The 21,830-nt window shown below is 49.2% G+C and overlaps 1 protein-coding gene across 1 annotated transcript in view; it reads right to left on the reverse strand.

Moving 5' to 3' along the window:
• The window catches only part of LOC309563770 (uncharacterized protein), a 204,498-nt gene extending 191,330 nt beyond the window's left edge, over positions 1-13,168 (reverse strand). The window contains exon 1 of the mRNA XM_082268371.1: positions 13,085-13,168. The gene's annotated coding sequence lies outside the window, so the exon portion shown is untranslated. The remainder of the gene's footprint in view (positions 1-13,084) is intronic.
• Positions 13,169-21,830: the final 8,662 nt, after the last annotated feature.

A 21,830-nucleotide genomic window follows, 5' to 3' on the forward strand; every position in this document is an offset into this window, starting at 1 on the left:
TTCTTCCGACAACCGACTCCGACTTTTTGGCCGAAAAAATCCTGGTGTGCAGGCTATAAAATTTGTGTCGCCCATCAAAACACGTCTGATTTTCGTCTCATTAGTACAGATTTCGATGGGGAAAAATCTTATGAGCAAGACTGGGCATGCTCAGAGAAGAAAGAACACATACAAAGCAATCCAACACATGACATCACTTCTGAAGTAGAATTCTGTCGTGCGGGAAAATTTGCATGCAGTCTAGAGCACATACCAACCAACAGACACCACTCTGGACAAAAGACGGAAGACCGGTCGGCGGAAATTCGTTGCGTGTGTACGAGGCTTTAGAAGAAAACCTGTTAAGAGTCTGCAAAAGACTAATGCCTCGTACACACGCAACGATTATCGGCCGACCGATCGGCCGTCTTTTGTCCAGTGTTGTTGTGTTGGTTGGAATGTGCCTAGACTGCACACAAATTCTCGGCCAACAAAAATCTACCTCAGAAGTGATGTCATGTGCTGGTTTACTTTCCGTGTGTTTTTTCTTCTCTGAGCATGCCCAGTCTTGCTCATCAGATTTTTGTCTGCCGAAATCTGTACTGACTGATGGAAAATCGGCCGTTGTGTTGACGGCCAACAAAGATTTTATAGCATGCACACCAGATTATATTCGGCCGAAAAGTCAGAGTCGGTTGTCGGAAGCATCATACTAACAAGCCGAAAATCGGCCGATCGGACGTTGGCCGAAAATTCACGGCCAACTATCGATGCGTGTGTACGAGGCATTAGAACTGGGGCGGAGGTTCACCTTTCAGCAGGATAACGACCCAAAACATCCAGCCAGAGCTACAATGGAATGGTTTACATCAGGGGTCTTCAAACTATGGCCCTCCAGTTGTTCAGGAACTACAATTCCCATCATGCCAAGTCTTGTCTGTGAATGTCAGAGTTTTACAATGCCTCATGGGACGTGTAGTTCCACAACAGCTGGAGGGCCGTAGTTTTGAGGATCCCTGGATGAAAGCATATTCATGTGTTAGAATGTCCCAGTCAAAGTCCAAACCCACATCCAATTGAAAATCTGTGGCAAGACTTGAAAATTGCTGTTCACAGACGCTCTCCATCCAATCTGACAGAGCTTGAGATATTTTGCAAAGAACGGGCAAAAATGTCCCTCTCTAGATGTGCAAAGCTGGTAGAGACATCCCAAAAAAGACTTGCAGCTGTAATTGCAGGGAAAGGCGGTTCTACAAAGTATTGACTCAGGGGGGGTGAATACAAATGCAGCCACACTTTTCACATATTTATTGGTAAAAAAATTCTGAAAACCATTTATAATTTTCCTTCCACTTCACAATTAGGTGTCACTTTGTGTCGGTCTATCACATAAAATCCCAATAAAACACATTTAAGTTTTTGGTCGCAACATGAGAAAATGTGGAAAATTTTAAGGGGTGTGAGTACTTTTTCAAGGCACTAGATCAGCTGTTCATGTGATCCCTTATTGTGATTGTAGGAAGATCGGAGGAATAAGTCCTCCTCGCTGGCGGTGACTCACAGCGAAGAGCTCAGCGATCGGCATGAACAGCGAGCAAACAATCCCAAACACGCAGCGTCTCGTTTCCTGCAACAGGTGCCAGCCACTGTGTGCGATCCCAACATTCCACCCTTCATCATCCGATACAACGTATCACATGTCACCTAACGACTCCCATCACCAATTACATAGGATCAGAGATTCAGGCCCCTTTCACACTTGTGCCACCTAAAAGTCATGCAATTTTCCCGCAATTTTTTTGGCCGCGATTTAGACTGGACTTGAGACATCAAAATCGGACCAAAGTAGTGCAGGGAATTCTTTAACCTCTTTACCCCCGGAGGATTTTCCTGCTTAACGTCCAGGCCACTTTTTGCAACTTGGCACTGCGCGACTTCAACTGACAATTGCGCGGTCATGCAACGCCGTACCCAAAGGAAATTTACATCCTTTTTTTCCCACAAACAGAGCTTCCTTTTGGTGGTATTTGATCACCTCTGCGCTTTTCATTTTTTGCGATATTAATAAAAAAAGAGCGAAAATTTTGCAAAAAAATTGACATTTTCTACTTTGACAGTTAAAAAATATCCAATATATTCAATTTTTGTCATATATTTAGGCCAAAATGTATTTAGCTACATGTCTTTGACAAAAAAATCCTCAATGAGCGTATTTTCTAACCGCTTTAAGACCGGAAGATTTTACCCCATTCCTGACCAGGCCCTATTTTGCAATTCGGCACTGCGTTATTTTAACGGACAATTGCGCGGTCGTGTGGCGCTGTACTCAAATTAAATGTATGTCCTTTTTTTCCCCACAAATAGAGCTTTCTATTGGTGGTATTTGATCACCTGTGCGATTTTTACTTTTTGCGCTATAAACAAAAAAAAGCGACAATTTTGAAAAAATAATAATATTTTTCACATTTTTTATATGAAATTCCCCCAAAAAAAATTAAAAATCAAAATTTTTAAACATTTTAGGCCAATTTGTTTTCTGCTACATATTTTTGGTGAAAAAAAATGGCAATAAGCGTATTTTGATTGGTTTGCGCAAAAGTTATTGCGTTTACTAACTAAGGGAAAGATTTTTGTCATTTTTATTGTTTTTTTTTTTTTAACGAGTAATGGCGGCGATCTGCGATTTTTTTTTTGCGGGACTGCGACATTGCGGCAGACAGATTGGACCCTTGACTGACATTTGACACTTTTGGGTTAACCAGTGACATTACTACAGTAATCAGTGCTATAAATATGCACGGTTACTGTCATAATGACACTGGCAGGGAAGGGGTAAACTTTATTAGAGAGCAAGGGATTAAGTGTATCCCTAGGGGCGTGCTTCTAACTGTAAAGGGGCGTGGCTTGTGATGTAACCACAGAGACATACGATCCTACATAGCAGGACCGTATGATCTCTGCAGTTACACCAGGGAGAATGACAAACGGCTTTGTTTACATCAGCCGTCTGCCTTTCTCCCTCTCCAGCGGGAGATCGCGAGTGGCCGGCGGACATCGGAGCCGCCGGTCACTCGCGCGGGGATGGCAGTGAACGAGCGGGGGCGGGAGCGAGCCTCCGGCGGCGCGCTCGCCCCCTATTGGCTCGCAGGCGAGTGACATACCCCTACGTTACTTTGCCTGCACAGGGCTGACCGCTGCAATATGCAGTGGGTACGGAAAGTATTCAGACCTCCTTACATTTTTCACTCTTTGTTATATTGCAGCCATTTGCTAAAATCATTTAAGTTCATTCTTCTTCCTCATGAATGTACACATAGCACCCCATACTGACAGAAAAACACAGAATTGTTGACATTGTTGCAGATTTATTAAAAAAGAAAAACTGAAATATCACATGGTCCTAAGTATTCAGACCCTTTGCTGTGACACTCATATATTTAACTCAGGTGCTTTCCATTTCTTCTGATCATCCTTGAGATGGTTCTACACCTTCATTTGAGTCCAGCTGTGTTTGATTATACTGATTGGGCTTGATTAGGAAAGCCACACACCTGTCTATATAAGACCTTCCAAATCACAATGCATGTCAGAGCAAATGAGAATCATGAGGTTAAAGGAACTGCCTGAAGAGCTCAGAGACAGAATTGTGGCAAGGCACAGATCTGGCCAAGGTTACAAAAAGATTTCTGCTGCACTTAAGGTTCCTAAGAGCACAGTGGCCTCCATAATCCTCAAATGGAAGACGTTTGGGACGACCAGAACCCTTCCTAGAGCTGGCCGTCCGGCCAAACTGAGCTATCGGGGGAGAAGAGCCTTGGTGAGAGAGGTAAAGAAGAACCCAAAGATCACTGTGGCTGAGCTCCAGAGATGCAGTCAGTAGATGGGAGAAAGTTGTAGAAAGTCAACCATCACTGCAGCCCTCCACCAGTCGGGACTTTATGGCAGAGTGGCCCGACGGAAGCCTCTCCTCAGTGTAAGACACGTGAAAGCCCGCATGGAGTTTGCTAAAAAACACCTGAAGGACTCCAAGATGGTGAGAAATAAGATTCTCTGGTCTGATGAGACCAAAATAGAACTTTTTGGCCTTAATTCTAAGCGGTATGTGTGGAGAAAACCAGGCACTGCTCATCACCTGTCCAATACAGTCCCAACAGTGAAGCATGGTGGTGGCAGCATCATGCTGTGGGGGTGTTTTTCAGCTGCAGGGACAGGACGACTGGTTGCAATTGAGGGAAAGATGAATGCGGCCAAGTACAGGGATATCCTGGACAAAAACCTTCTCCAGAGTGCTCTGGACCTCAGACTGGGCCGAAGGTTTACCTTCCAACAAGACAATGACCCTAAGCACACAGCTAAAATAACGAAGGAGTGGCTTCACAACAACTCCGTGACTGTTCTTGAATGGCCCAGCCAGAGCCCTGACTTAAACCCAATTGAGCATCTCTGGAGAGACCTAAAAATGGCTGTCCACCAACGTTTACCATCCAACCTGACAGAACTGGAGAGGATCTGCAAGGAGGAATGGCAGAGGATCCCCAAATCCAGGTGTGAAAGACTTGTTGCATCTTTCCCAAAAAGACTCCTGGCTGTATTAGATCAAAAGGGGGCTTCTACTAAATACTGAGCAAAGGGTCTGAATACTTAGGACCATGTGATATTTCAGTTTTTCTTTTTTAATAAATCTGCAACAATGTCAACAATTCTGTGTTTTTCTGTCAGTATGGGGTGCTATGTGTACATTCATGCAATATAACAAAGAGTGAAAAATTTAAGGGGGTCTGAATACTTTCCGTACCCACTGTATGTACTTGCGGTGGTCGGCAAGCGGTTAAGGGGAACCAGGACTATGACATGGTAGATTACCTAGGCAAGCTGACCGACCACAAAATAGGATATGTTTTAGTCCTGGGTCGCCTCTCGGTGCTCCCTAAGTTTGGTATCCCTGTCACTTATGGTTTGGGAGTAGTGCCGTGTCAAGCAGACCAAGATTTCCCATAGACACCAATGTTAACCACTTGCCGACCAGTCACGTTGACCGTACTGCGGCACAGTGGCTCATTATCGTCTGGCGACATAGACCTACGTCACCAGACGTTCCCCTCTCGCGCGCCGCCGGAGGCTCCACTGTATTCAGTCACAGCCGGAGTCGGGCCAGGGGAGGAGCGGCGGTGATCACCGCTGCTCTTCCCCGATCATCGGGGATCGAGCTTAGAGATCCGCCCACTTGTGTAAACAGAGCGGGCGGATCTCCTAAGTGACAGGCAGGGTCAGATTGCAGGATTCAGCATAGCTGAACATGTGATCTGTCCCTGTGTCACTCAATCACCTCCCCACACACGTCAGTAAGCACCAGGCATACATTAACCCCTCCCTCTCCAATAAAATTAACCCCTTCCCTGCCAGTGTCATTTTTACAGTAACAGTGCATATTTATAGCACTGATTACTGTAGTAATGTCACTGGTCCCCCCAAAAGTGTCAAAAATGTCAGTCAAGGGTCCGATCTGTCCGCCGGAATGTCGCAGTCCCGCAAAAAAAAAAAAAAAAAAAAAAGCAGATCGCCGCCATTACTCGTTAAAAAAAAAACACCAAAAATGACAGAAATCTTTCCCTTAGTTAGTAAACGCAATAACTTTTGCGCAAACCAATCAAAATACGCTTATTGCGATTTTTTTTTACCAAAAATATGTGGCAGAAAACAAATTGGCCTAAAATGATAAAAAATTTTGATTTTTACATTTTTTTGGGGGGGAATTTCATATAAAAAAAATGTGAAAAATAGTTATTTTTTCAAAATTGTCGCTCTTTTTTTGTTTATAGCGCAAAAAGTAAAAAAAAAAAAAAAAAAAAAAAAAAAAAAAAAAAAAAAATCGCACAGGTAATCAAATACCACCAAAAGAAAGCTCTATTTGTGGGGGAAAAAAGACATCAATTTAATTTGGGTACAGCGTTGGCCAACCGCGCAATTGTCCGTTAAAATAACGCAGTGTCGAATCGCAAAATATAGCCTGGTCAGGAATGGGGTAAAACCTTCCGGTCATAAAGCGGTTAAAAATACGCTCATTGAGAATTTTTTTTGTCAAAGACATGTAGCTAAATACATTTTGGCCTAAATATATGACAAAAATTGAATATATTGGATATTTTTGAACTGTCAAAGTAGAAAAATATTGTTATTTTTTCAAAATTTTCGCATTTTTTATTAATATCGCAAAAAATAAAAAGCGCAGAGGTGATCAAATACCACCAAAAGAAAGCTCTGTTTGTGGGAAAAAAAGGACGTAAATTTAGTTTGGGTACTGCGTTGCATGACTGCGCAATTGTCAGTTAAAGTCACGCAGTGCTGAATCGCAAAAAGTGGCCTGGACGTAAGACAGCAAAATCCTCCGGTGGTAAAGTGGTTAAAAAAAGTAGTGCCATGCCAAGCTGACCAGGCTGTGTCTGTACTCGTGAGTGTAAGTAAAACGGGGTATGCCTGTATAAAAAAACATTGACAGTTGCGTGTTCCCGACCCCCCCACAGAAACATGCTGTGGCCCCTTTCACAGTTGTGCGACCTAAAAGTCAGGCAATTTTGACTGGACTTGCAATGCCTACATCTACTGACCTCCAAACGCATCAAAATCGGACCAAAATAGCGCAGGGACTACTTTGAAGTCGTTGCGACTTGAAGTTGCACAGATATGAACGGTACTCATTGGAAATCATGGGGTACGATTTGTCATGCGACTTTGCAGTCCCAAGTCGCAGGACAAGTCACAGAAGTGTGAAAGGGGCTTCATTGTAACAAAATGCAGGAAAAGCGGCACAAACAGAAACAAAAGGATACAAAGTATTGACAGTTGCACATTCCCAACCCCCCACAGAAATGCACGGAGGCCCCTTTCACACTTGTGCGACCTGAAAGTCACGCGGTGTTTGCCGCGATTTTGACCGGACTTGAAGCAATGCCTAGGTCTATGGACTTCAAAACGCATCAAAATCAGACCAAAGTAGTGCAGGGACTACTATGAAGTTGTTGCAACTTGAAGTTGCACATAAAAGTGGTCCCCAGTGGCGGATTTGATCTCAGGGGCTTGGTTTGATCTCGGGGTGCTCTGCATGATCTCGGGGCGGGGGGGGGGGGTTCTGCAGGGTGCTCTGTGTGATCTCAGGGAAGGGGCTTTGTGTGATATCCGGGGGGGGGGGTGCTCTATGTGACCCCAGGGTGCTCTTTGTGTGATCTTGGGGTTGGGGGGTGCTTCATGTGTCCTTAGGGTGCTCTTTGTGTGATTTCGGGGGTTGGGGGGTGCTCCATGTGTCCTTAGGGTGCTCTTTGTGTGATTTCGGGGGTTTGGGGGTTCTTCATGTGTCCTTAGGGTGCTCTTTGTGTGATTTCGGGGGTTGGGGGGTGCTCCATGTGTCCTTAGGGTGCTCTTTGTGTGATTTCGGGGGTTTGGGGGTTCTTCATGTGTCCTTAGGGTGCTCTTTGTGTGATTTCGGGGGTTGGGGGGTGCTCCATGTGTCCTTAGGGTGCTCTTTGTGTGATTTCGGGGGTTTGGGGGTTCTTCATGTGTCCTTAGGGTGCTCTTTGTGTGATTTCGGGGGTTGGGGGGTGCTCCATGTGTCCTTAGGGTGCTCTTTGTGTGATTTCGGGGGTTTGGGGGTGCTTCATGTGTCCTTAGGGTGCTCTTTGTGTGATCTCGGGGTTGGGGGGTGCTTCATGTGTCCTTAGGGTGCTCTTTGTGTGATCTCGGGGTCGGGGGGTGCTTCATGTGTCCTTAGGGTGCTCTTTGTGTGATCTCGGGGTTGGGGGGTGCTCCATGTGTCCTTAGGGTGCTCTTTGTGTGATCTCGGGGTCGGGGGGTGCTTCATGTGTCCTTAGGGTGCTCTTTGTGTTTTCTCGGGGTCGGGGGGTGCTTCATGTGTCCTTAGGGTGCTCTTTGTGTGATCTCGGGGTTGGGGGGTGCTCCATGTGTCCTTAGGGTGCTCTTTGTGTGATTTCAGGGTTGGGGGGTGCTCCATGTGTCCTTAGGGTGCTCTTTGTGTGATTTCGGGGGTTGGGGGGTGCTCCATGTGTCCTTAGGGTGCTCTTTGTGTGATTTCAGGGTTGGGGGGTGCTCCATGTGTCCTTAGGGTGCTCTTTGTGTGATCTCGGGGTTGAGGGTGCTCTATGTGATCTCAGGGTGCTCTTTGTGTGATCTCGGGGTCGGGGGTGCTCCTTGTGTCCTTAGGGTGCTCTTTGTGTGATCTCGGGGTTGGGGAGGTGCGCTCTGTGATCTCAGGGTGCCCAGTGTGATCTTGGGGTGCTCTGCGTGATATTGGGGGTGCTCTGTGTGATCTCAGGGAAGGGGCTCTGTGTGTGATCTCGGGGTACTCTATGATCTCAAGGTGCTTTTTGAGACCTTAGGGTGCTTTGTGTGATCTCGGGGTGCCCTGTGTGATCTGGGAGGGTGCTCGGTTTGATCTCAGGGTGCTCTGCGTGATCTTGGGGGGTGCTCTGCATGGTGTTTTGTGCGATCTCAGGGAAGGGGCTCTGTGTGAGCTCAGGGTGGGGTGGGGGGGGGGGCTCTATGTGATCTCAGGGTGCTCTTTGTGACCTTAAGGTGCTTTGTGTGGTCTTGGGGTGGGGGGTGCTCTGTGTGATCTAGGGGGAGTGCACTGTGTGATCTCAGGGTGCACTGTGTGATTTCGGGGTGCTCTGCATGGTGCTTTGTGGGATCTCTGGGAAGGGGTTCTGTGTGATCTCAGGAAAGGAGCTCTGTGTGATTCTGGGGGGGGGGGGGGGAGGGGGATGCTCTATGTGATCTCAAGGTGCTCTTTGTGATCTTGGGGTGCTTTGTGTGATCTCAGGGGGGGTGCTCCGTGCGATCTCGGGGGGAGGGGGGTGCTCTGTGTGATCTTGGTGTGCTCTGTGATCTCGGGGGGATACTCTGAGGGGCTGGTATTTGTATCAGTTTAGCAGTAGCCCCCCCCCCCCCCAGCACAGATAATTATACACCCCATAATAATCACACTGCTCCGGCTTCTTTCACAATCTGAAACAACTTCTCTGTAAATTGTATTTCCACTTTAACAGCCAATTTTAGGGGAACACCCCCCCCCCCCACACTATGGCCTATGGCCAGTGTAGGAGATCTTGGGGTTCAGGTGCATATTGCAGCCCCCCCCCCCCCCCTGGCCATCTATAAAACTCTATGAGAGGCTGACAGGTGCTGCGGCTGGACAGTGCTGTTCCGGGTACATACAGCTCTACACATTGTCACCACTAGGGGCGCCATCCAGCTGCAGTAACTTTCAGCCTCTCATAGAGCTTTAACAGCTGGTCCATACAGAGGAGCCGTACCCAGGCTGGAATGTGCCCTGGGCATTGCATCTCTTCATGCAGGGGGAGCTCTCTCTGCCTCTCAGTGACTGCAGTGTCACTCCTGTCAGCAGAGATTTATGTTTGCAGTGTCACTCCTGTCAGCAGAGATTCCTGTTTGGAGGGGGGGCAGTGATACTCGGTGGCACCACTTCTTCCAAAAGCAGAATTCGGCTTCTGTACGAGTAACAGCGCCCCCCTCAGTACAGGAGGAGAGGCAGTCAGGCAGCAGAGCAGGGAGCGCTCGCAGACAGCATGAACAGCCCGGCCTCCTGTACTGAGGACTGGGGAAGTAGCTAGGGGGAGGGGCATTTTTCTTCCAGTGACACCACTGGGACATTGTTTCCTCTCCAGTGACACCAATTCACTGGGAGAGCCTGAAAACATGTGATGTGGGATCTTTCCTCTCCCTGGAATCTGACTTTCCCATTGGCTGAAAAAAACTGCTCAGTCCTGAAATCACCTGGAAATGCGCACAATGGCGACCCTTTGTCAGGACAGGCAGTGCCTGCGTCTACCTGATGACTGATAATGAGATCTGCCAGCACAGTACAGACCTAACTCCCCACCCCCCTCCTCTGGGCTGATGTAGACGGATGTAATCTGCAGAGGACTGATGTCAGTGCCGGGACCCCCCACTGCTGCGTACAGCTGAATACAGACATGGATGGGGGATGGGGGATGTACACAGCTAGAAATATGACGATGAAGAATGATTGATGGATGGCGGGGATGATGAAGGAGGAGGAGGAGGATGATGATGAAGGAGGAGGATGATGAGGGAGGAGGAGGAGGAGGAGGATTATGATGATGAAGGAGGAGGAGGAGGATGAAGGAGGAGAAGAAGGAGGAGGAGGATGATGATGAAGGAGGAGGAGGAGGAGGAGGATGAAGGAGGAGGAGGAGGATGAAGGAGGAGGAGGAGGATGAAGGAGGAGAAGAAGGAGGAGGATGAAGGAGGAGAAGAAGGAGGAGGATGAAGGAGGAGAAGAAGGAGGAGGAGGAGGAGGAGGAGGATGATGGAGGAGAAGGAGGAGGAGGAGGAGGATGATGGAGGAGAAGGAGGAGGAGGAGGATAATGATGACGGAGGAAAAGGAGGAGGAGGATGATGATGATGATGGAGGATGATGGGAGGATGATGGGAGGAGGAGGATGATGGGAGGAGGAGGATGATGGGAGAATGATGGAGGAGAAGGAGGTGGAGGAGAAGGAGGAGGAGGAGGATGACGGAGGAAAGGAGGAGGAGGAGGATGATGATGATGGAGGATGATGGAGGAGGAGGAGGAGGATGATGGAGGAGGAGGAGGAGGATGATGGAGGAGGAGGAGGAGGATGATGGGAGGAGGAGGATGATGGGAGGAGGAGGATGATGGGAGGAGGAGGATGATGGGAGGAGGAGGAGGATGGGAGGAGGAGGAGGAGGATGATGGGAGGAGGAGGATGATGGGAGGAGGAGGAGGATGGGAGGAGGAGGAGGATGATGGGAGGAGGAGGAGGAGGATGGGAGGAGGAGGAGGATGATAGGAGGAGGAGGATGATGATGGAGGAGGAGAAGGAGGAGGATGATGATGAAGGAGGAGGATGATGGAGGAGAAAGAGGAAGAGGATGATGATGATGGAGGAGAAGGAGGAGAAGGATGATGATGAAGGAGAAGGAGGATGATGAAGGAGAAGGAGGATGATGAAGGAGAAGGAGAAGGAGGATGATGATGGAGGAGAAGGAGGAGGATGATGATGGAGGAGAAGGAGGAGGATGATGATGGAGAAGAAGGAGGAGGATGATGATGGAGAAGAAGGAGGAGGATGATGATGGAGGAGAAGGAGGAGGATGATGTTGGAGGAGAAGGAGGAAGAGGATGATGATGGAGGAGGAGGAGGAAGAGGAGGATGATGGAGGAGAAGGAGGAGGATGATGGAGGAGAAGGAGGAGGAGGAGGATGATGGAGGAGTAGGAGGAGGAGGAGGATGATGGAGGAGAAGGAGGAGGAGGAGGATGATGGAGGAGGAGAAGGAGGAGGATGAGGATGATGATGACGGAGGAAAAGGAGGAGGAGGATGATGATGGAGGATGATGGAGGAGGAGGAGGAGGATGATGGGAGGAGGAGGAGGATGATGGAGGAGGAGGATGATGGAGGAAAAGGAGGAGGAGGATGAGGATGATGGAGGAGGAGGAGGATGATGGGAGGAGGAGGAGAAGGAGGAGGATGATGATGAAGGAGGAGGATGATGAAGGAGGAGAAAGAGGAAGAGGAGGATGATGATGATGATGATGGAGGAGAAGGAGGAGAAGGATGATGATGAAGGAGAAGGAGGATGATGAAGGAGAAGGAGGATGATGAAGGAGAAGGAGAAGGAGGATGATGATGGAGCAGAAGGAGGAGGATGATGATGGAGGAGAAGGAGGAGGATGATGATGGAGGAGAAGGAGGAGGATGATGATGGAGGAGAAGGAGGAGGATGATGTTGGAGGAGAAGGAGGAAGAGGATGATGATGGAGGAGGAGGAGGAAGAGGAGGATGATGGAGGAGAAGGAGGAGGATGATGGAGGAGAAGGAGGAGGAGGAGGATGATGGAGGAGTAGGAGGAGGAGGAGGATGATGGAGGAGAAGGAGGAGGAGGAGGATGATGGGAGGAGGAGGAGGATGATGGAGGAGGAGGATGACGGAGGAAAAGGAGGAGGAGGATGAGGATGATGGAGGAGGAGGAGGATGATGGGAGGAGGAGGATGATGGGAGGAGGAGGAGAAGGAGGAGGATGATGATGAAGGAGGAGGATGATGAAGGAGGAGAAAGAGGAAGAGGAGGATGATGATGATGATGATGATGATGGAGGAGAAGGATGATGATGAAGGAGGAGGAGGATGATGAAGGAGAAGGAGGATGATGAAGGAGAAGGAGGATGATGAAGGAGAAGGAGGATGATGAAGGAGAAGGAGGAGGATGATGGAGGAGAAGGAGGATGATGGAGGAGAAGGAGGAGGATGATGATGGAGGAGAAGGAGGATGATGATGAAGGAGAAGGAGGAGGATGTACATCGCCCCCTGTATGTAGAATGGAGCCCCCTCTGCTCACCCCTGAGATGGACTATGGGAGGTGTAGTAGGGACTACATATAATCTACAGACTATAGGACAATGACTGTGAGACACGAAGTAAGGACTTTGGGATGTTGAATAGCGATTGAGGGAGGCGGAGTAGGGACTGCGGGACGCGGAGTACGGATTGCGGGACGCGGAGTACGGACTGCGGGACGCGGAGTAGAGATTGCGGGACGCGGAGTAGAGATTGCGGGACGCGGAGTAGAGATTGCGGGACGCGGAGTAGAGATTGCGGGACGCGGAGTAGGGACTGCGGGACGCGGAGTAGGGACTGCGGGACGCGGAGTAGGGACTGCGGGACGCAGAGTAGGGACTGCGGGACGCAGAGTAGGGACTGCGGGACGCAGAGTAGGGACTGCGGGACGCAAAGTAGGGACTGCTGGACGCAGAGTAGGGATTGGGATAGGGACTGCAGGACGTAAAGTAGGGATTGTGGGAGGATGGATGGGGGAGGAGCCGGGGGTCACTGTGATTGGAGGAGATCTCGGTGGGCGGGGACACGATCTAGAGAAAGTATTACATTGTATCTGTAGAAGAGGAAACATTCCCGGATGTCAGATCTCCGTACAGAGGGATGGAGGAGGGGAGCGATGATCGCACACACACACCGATCTCTCCCCCTCCCCCCGGTATGTCCCGGGTCTCTCCCCTCCCCCCGCTCTCACCTGTCCCGCTCCAACTGTCCGTCCATCTCCGCTATCCGCCTTCCGCCTTCCACACTCAGCCGATCCGGCCCCGCCCACCGCCTGTCATTCAGACCGCCCACCACATACCAAGCTATTGGCGTAATACTCCGCCCCTCTCCATGTAACCCCGCCCCCTGTACAGCTCTATAGGACGGACGGTGTCTACACGGGCTGCGCCCGGATTCTCCGCTCTGTGTTGTCATTAGAAGAGTGAAAAGAGCTGCGGGGAAAAGAATCAACCCCCCCCCCCCCCTCACATCAACCAATCACTGAGGATTGTCAGAGACTGCAGACATGATACAGGAGATGGTCAGAGACTGCGGACATGATACAAGAGATGGTCAGAGACTGCAGACATGATACAAGAGATGGTCAGAGACTGCAGACATGATACAAGAGATGGTCAGAGACTGCAGACATGATACAAGAGATGGTCAGAGACTGCAGACATGATACAAGAGACGGTCAGAGACGGCAGACATGATACAAGAGACGGTCAGAGACTGCAGACATGATACAAGAGATGGTCAGAGACGGCAGACATGATACAAGAGACGGTCAGAGACTGCAGACATGATACAAGAGATGGTCAGAGACGGCAGACATGATACAGGAGATGGTCAGAGACGGCAGACATGATACAGGAGACGGTCAGAGACTGCAGACATGATACAGGAGATGGTCAGAGACTGCAAACATGATACAGGAGATGGTCAGAGACTGCAGACATGATACAGGAGATGGTCAGAGACTGCAGACATGGTACAGGAGATGGTCAGAGATTGCAGACATGATACAGGAGACGGTCAGAGACTGCAGACATGATACAGGAGACGGTCAGAGACTGCAGACATGATACAAGAGACGGTCAGAGACTGCAGACATGATACAGGAGATGGTCAGAGACTACAGACATGGTACAGGAGATGGTCAGAGACTGCGGACATGGTACAGGAGATGGTCAGAGACTGCAGACATGATACAAGAGACGGTCAGAGACTGCAGACATGATACAAGAGACGGTCAGAGACTGCGGACATGATACAGGAGATGGTCAGAGACTGCAGACATGATACAGGAGATGGTCAGAGACTGCAGACATGATACAAGAGACGGTCAGAGACTGCGGACATGATACAGGAGATGGTCAGAGACTGAAGACATGATACAGGAGATGGTCAGAGACTGCAGACATGATACAGGAGATGGTCAGAGACTGCAGACATGATACAGGAGATGGTCAGAGACTGCAGACAGGATACAAGAGACGGTCAGAAACTGCAGACATGATACAAGAGATGGTCAGAGACGGCAGACATGATACAAGAGACGGTCAGAGACTGCAGACATGATACAAGAGATGGTCAGAGACGGCAGACATGATACAGGAGATGGTCAGAGACGGCAGACATGATACAAGAGACGGTCAGAGACTGCAGACATGATACAGGAGACGGTCTGAGACTGCAAACATGATACAGGAGATGGTCAGAGACTGCAGACATGATACAGGAGATGGTCAGAGACTGCAGACATGGTACAGGAGATGGTCAGAGATTGCAGACATGATACAGGAGACGGTCAGAGACTGCAGACATGATACAGGAGACGGTCAGAGACTGCAGACATGATAGAGGAGACGGTCAGAGACTGCAGACATGATACAGGAGACGGTCAGAGACTGCAGACATGATACAAGAGACGGTCAGAGACTGCAGACATGATACAGGAGATGGTCAGAGACTGCAGACATGATACAGGAGATGGTCAGAGACTGCAGACATGATACAGGAGATGGTCAGAGACTGCGGACATGGTACAGGAGATGGTCAGAGACTGCAGACATGATACAAGAGACGGTCAGAGACTGCGGACATGATACAAGAGATGGTCAGAGACTGCAGACATGATACAGGAGATGGTCAGAGACTGCAGACATGATACAAGAGACGGTCAGAGACTGCGGACATGATACAGGAGATGGTCAGAGACTGCAGACATGATACAGGAGATGGTCAGAGACTGCAGACATGATACAAGAGACGGTCAGAGACTGCGGACATGATACAGGAGATGGTCAGAGACTGCAGACATGATACAGGAGATGGTCAGAGACTGCAGACATGGTACAGGAGATGGTCAGAGACTGCGGACATGATACAGGAGATGGTCAGAGACTGCAGACATGATACAGGAGATGGTCAGAGACTGCAGACATGATACAAGAGACGGTCAGAGACTGCGGACATGATACAGGAGATGGTCAGAGACTGAAGACATGATACAGGAGATGGTCAGAGACTGCAGACATGATACAGGAGATGGTCAGAGACTGCAGACATGATACAGGAGATGGTCAGAGACTGCAGACAGGATACAAGAGACGGTCAGAAACTGCAGATATGATACAAGAGACGGTCAGAGACTGCAGACATGATACAAGAGATGGTCAGAGACGGCAGACATGATACAGGAGATGGTCAGAGACTGCAGACATGATACAAGAGATGGTCAGAGACTGCAGACATGATACAAGAGATGGTCAGAGACTGCAGACATGATACAAGAGATGGTCAGAGACTGCAGACATGATACAAGAGATGGTCAGAGACGGCAGACATGATACAAGAGACGGTCAGAGACTGCAGACATGATACAAGAGATGGTCAGAGACGGCAGACATGATACAGGAGATGGTCAGAGACGGCAGACATGATACAGGAGACGGTCAGAGACTGCAGACATGATACAGGAGATGGTCAGAGACTGCAAACATGATACAGGAGATGGTCAGAGACTGCAGACATGATACAGGAGATGGTCAGAGACTGCAGACATGGTACAGGAGATGGTCAGAGATTGCAGACATGATACAGGAGACGGTCAGAGACTGCAGACATGATACAGGAGACGGTCAGAGACTGCAGACATGATACAAGAGACGGTCAGAGACTGCAGACATGATACAGGAGATGGTCAGAGACTACAGACATGGTACAGGAGATGGTCAGAGACTGCGGACATGGTACAGGAGATGGTCAGAGACTGCAGACATGATACAAGAGACGGTCAGAGACTGCAGACATGATACAAGAGACGGTCAGAGACTGCGGACATGATACAGGAGATGGTCAGAGACTGCAGACATGATACAGGAGATGGTCAGAGACTGCAGACATGATACAAGAGACGGTCAGAGACTGCGGACATGATACAGGAGATGGTCAGAGACTGAAGACATGATACAGGAGATGGTCAGAGACTGCAGACATGATACAGGAGATGGTCAGAGACTGCAGACATGATACAGGAGATGGTCAGAGACTGCAGACAGGATACAAGAGACGGTCAGAAACTGCAGACATGATACAAGAGATGGTCAGAGACGGCAGACATGATACAAGAGACGGTCAGAGACTGCAGACATGATACAAGAGATGGTCAGAGACGGCAGACATGATACAGGAGATGGTCAGAGACGGCAGACATGATACAAGAGACGGTCAGAGACTGCAGACATGATACAGGAGACGGTCTGAGACTGCAAACATGATACAGGAGATGGTCAGAGACTGCAGACATGATACAGGAGATGGTCAGAGACTGCAGACATGGTACAGGAGATGGTCAGAGATTGCAGACATGATACAGGAGACGGTCAGAGACTGCAGACATGATACAGGAGACGGTCAGAGACTGCAGACATGATAGAGGAGACGGTCAGAGACTGCAGACATGATACAGGAGACGGTCAGAGACTGCAGACATGATACAAGAGACGGTCAGAGACTGCAGACATGATACAGGAGATGGTCAGAGACTGCAGACATGATACAGGAGATGGTCAGAGACTGCAGACATGATACAGGAGATGGTCAGAGACTGCGGACATGGTACAGGAGATGGTCAGAGACTGCAGACATGATACAAGAGACGGTCAGAGACTGCGGACATGATACAAGAGATGGTCAGAGACTGCAGACATGATACAGGAGATGGTCAGAGACTGCAGACATGATACAAGAGACGGTCAGAGACTGCGGACATGATACAGGAGATGGTCAGAGACTGCAGACATGATACAGGAGATGGTCAGAGACTGCAGACATGATACAAGAGACGGTCAGAGACTGCGGACATGATACAGGAGATGGTCAGAGACTGCAGACATGATACAGGAGATGGTCAGAGACTGCAGACATGGTACAGGAGATGGTCAGAGACTGCGGACATGATACAGGAGATGGTCAGAGACTGCAGACATGATACAGGAGATGGTCAGAGACTGCAGACATGATACAAGAGACGGTCAGAGACTGCGGACATGATACAGGAGATGGTCAGAGACTGAAGACATGATACAGGAGATGGTCAGAGACTGCAGACATGATACAGGAGATGGTCAGAGACTGCAGACATGATACAGGAGATGGTCAGAGACTGCAGACAGGATACAAGAGACGGTCAGAAACTGCAGATATGATACAAGAGACGGTCAGAGACTGCAGACATGATACAAGAGATGGTCAGAGACGGCAGACATGATACAGGAGATGGTCAGAGACGGCAGACATGATACAAGAGACGGTCAGAGACTGCAGACATGATACAGGAGACGGTCAGAGACTGCAAACATGATACAGGAGATGGTCAGAGACTGCAGACATGATACAGGAGATAGTCAGAGACTGCAGACATGGTACAGGAGATGGTCAGAGATTGCAGACATGATACAGGAGACGGTCAGAGACTGCAGACATGATACAGGAGACGGTCAGAGACTGCAGACATGATAGAGGAGACGGTCAGAGACTGCAGACATGATACAGGAGACGGTCAGAGACTGCAGACATGATACAGGAGACGGTCAGAGACTGCAAACATGATACAGGAGATGGTCAGAGACTGCAGACATGATACAGGAGATGGTCAGAGACTGCAGACATGATACAAGAGACGGTCAGAGACTGCAGACATGATACAGGAGATGGTCAGAGACTGCAGACATGATACAGGAGATGGTCAGAGACTGCAGACATGATACAAGAGACGGTCAGAGACTGCAGACATGATACAGGAGATGGTCAGAGACTGCAGACATGATACAGGAGATGGTCAGAGACTGCAGACATGATACAGGAGATGGTCAGACTGCAGACATGATACAGGAGATGGTCAGAGACTGCAGACATGATACAGGAGATGGTCAGAGACTGCAGACATGATACAGGAGATGGTCAGAGACTGCAGACATGATACAGGAGATGGTCAGAGACTGCAGACATGGTACAGGAGATGGTCAGAGACTGCGGACATGATACAAGAGACGGTCAGAAACTGCAGACATGATACAAGAGATGGTCAGAGACGGCAGACATGATACAAGAGACGGTCAGAGACTGCAGACATGATACAAGAGATGGTCAGAGACGGCAGACATGATACAGGAGATGGTCAGAGACGGCAGACATGATACAAGAGACGGTCAGAGACTGCAGACATGATACAGGAGACGGTCAGAGACTGCAAACATGATACAGGAGATGGTCAGAGACTGCAGACATGATACAGGAGATGGTCAGAGACTGCAGACATGGTACAGGAGATGGTCAGAGATTGCAGACATGATACAGGAGACGGTCAGAGACTGCAGACATGATACAGGAGACGGTCAGAGACTGCAGACATGATACAAGAGACGGTCAGAGACTGCAGACATGATACAGGAGATGGTCAGAGACTGCAGACATGATACAGGAGATGGTCAGAGACTGCAGACATGATACAGGAGATGGTCAGAGACTGCGGACATGGTACAGGAGATGGTCAGAGACTGCAGACATGATACAAGAGACGGTCAGAGACTGCGGACATGATACAGGAGATGGTCAGAGACTGCAGACATGATACAGGAGATGGTCAGAGACTGCAGACATGATACAAGAGACGGTCAGAGACTGCGGACATGATACAGGAGATGGTCAGAGACTGCAGACATGATACAGGAGATGGTCAGAGACTGCAGACATGATACAAGAGACGGTCAGAGACTGCGGACATGATACAGGAGATGGTCAGAGACTGCAGACATGATACAGGAGATGGTCAGAGACTGCAGACATGGTACAGGAGATGGTCAGAGACTGCGGACATGATACAGGAGATGGTCAGAGACTGCAGACATGATACAGGAGATGGTCAGAGACTGCAGACATGATACAGGAGATGGTCAGAGACTGCAGACAGGATACAAGAGACGGTCAGAAACTGCAGACATGATACAAGAGATGGTCAGAGACGGCAGACATGATACAAGAGACGGTCAGAGACTGCAGACATGATACAAGAGATGGTCAGAGACGGCAGACATGATACAGGAGATGGTCAGAGACGGCAGACATGATACAAGAGACGGTCAGAGACTGCAGACATGATACAGGAGACGGTCTGAGACTGCAAACATGATACAGGAGATGGTCAGAGACTGCAGACATGATACAGGAGATGGTCAGAGACTGCAGACATGGTACAGGAGATGGTCAGAGATTGCAGACATGATACAGGAGACGGTCAGATACTGCAGACATGATACAGGAGACGGTCAGAGACTGCAGACATGATAGAGGAGACGGTCAGAGACTGCAGACATGATACAGGAGACGGTCAGAGACTGCAGACATGATACAAGAGACGGTCAGAGACTGCAGACATGATACAGGAGATGGTCAGAGACTGCAGACATGATACAGGAGATGGTCAGAGACTGCAGACATGATACAGGAGATGGTCAGAGACTGCGGACATGGTACAGGAGATGGTCAGAGACTGCAGACATGATACAAGAGACGGTCAGAGACTGCGGACATGATACAGGAGATGGTCAGAGACTGCAGACATGATACAGGAGATGGTCAGAGACTGCAGACATGATACAAGAGACGGTCAGAGACTGCGGACATGATACAGGAGATGGTCAGAGACTGCAGACATGATACAGGAGATGGTCAGAGACTGCAGACATGATACAAGAGACGGTCAGAGACTGCGGACATGATACAGGAGATGGTCAGAGACTGCAGACATGATACAGGAGATGGTCAGAGACTGCAGACATGGTACAGGAGATGGTCAGAGACTGCGGACATGATACAGGAGATGGTCAGAGACTGCAGACATGATACAGGAGATGGTCAGAGACTGCAGACATGATACAAGAGACGGTCAGAGACTGCGGACATGATACAGGAGATGGTCAGAGACTGAAGACATGATACAGGAGATGGTCAGAGACTGCAGACATGATACAGGAGATGGTCAGAGACTGCAGACATGATACAGGAGATGGTCAGAGACTGCAGACAGGATACAAGAGACGGTCAGAAACTGCAGATATGATACAAGAGACGGTCAGAGACTGCAGACATGATACAAGAGATGGTCAGAGACGGCAGACATGATACAGGAGATGGTCAGAGACGGCAGACATGATACAAGAGACGGTCAGAGACTGCAGACATGATACAGGAGACGGTCAGAGACTGCAAACATGATACAGGAGATGGTCAGAGACTGCAGACATGATACAGGAGATGGTCAGAGACTGCAGACATGGTACAGGAGATGGTCAGAGATTGCAGACATGATACAGGAGACGGTCAGAGACTGCAGACATGATACAGGAGACGGTCAGAGACTGCAGACATGATAGAGGAGACGGTCAGAGACTGCAGACATGATACAGGAGACGGTCAGAGACTGCAGACATGATACAGGAGACGGTCAGAGACTGCAAACATGATACAGGAGATGGTCAGAGACTGCAGACATGATACAGGAGATGGTCAGAGACTGCAGACATGATACAAGAGACGGTCAGAGACTGCAGACATGATACAGGAGATGGTCAGAGACTGCAGACATGATACAGGAGATGGTCAGAGACTGCAGACATGATACAAGAGATGGTCAGAGACTGCAGACATGATACAGGAGATGGTCAGAGACTGCAGACATGATACAGGAGATGGTCAGAGACTGCAGACATGATACAGGAGATGGTCAGACTGCAGACATGATACAGGAGATGGTCAGAGACTGCAGACATGATACAGGAGATGGTCAGAGACTGCAGACATGATACAGGAGATGGTCAGAGACTGCAGACATGATACAGGAGATGGTCAGAGACTGCAGACATGGTACAGGAGATGGTCAGAGACTGCGGACATGATACAAGAGACGGTCAGAGACTGCGGACATGATACAGGAGATGGTCAGAGACTGCAGACATGGTACAGGAGATGGTCAGAGACTGCGGACAATATACAAGAGACGGTCAGAGACTGCGGACATGATACAGGAGATGGTCAGAGACTGCAGACATGGTACAGGAGATGGTCAGAGACTGCGGACATGATACAAGAGACGGTCAGAGACTGTGGACATGATACAGGAGATGGTCAGAGACTGCAGACATGATACAAGAGACGGTCAGAGACTGCGGACATGATACAGGAGATGGTCAGAGACTGCGGACATGATACAAGAGACGGTCAGAGACTGCGGACATGATACAGGAGATGGTCAGAGACTGCAGACATGGTACAGGAGATGGTCAGAGACTGCGGACATGATACAAGAGACGGTCAGAGACTGCGGACATGATACAGGAGATGGTCAGAGACTGCAGACATGATACTGGAGATGGTCAGAGACTGCGGACATG

This window comes from Pelophylax lessonae (assembly GCF_965119305.1).
Source record: "Pelophylax lessonae genome assembly, chromosome: 9".
NCBI classification, from domain to species: domain Eukaryota; kingdom Metazoa; phylum Chordata; class Amphibia; order Anura; family Ranidae; genus Pelophylax; species Pelophylax lessonae.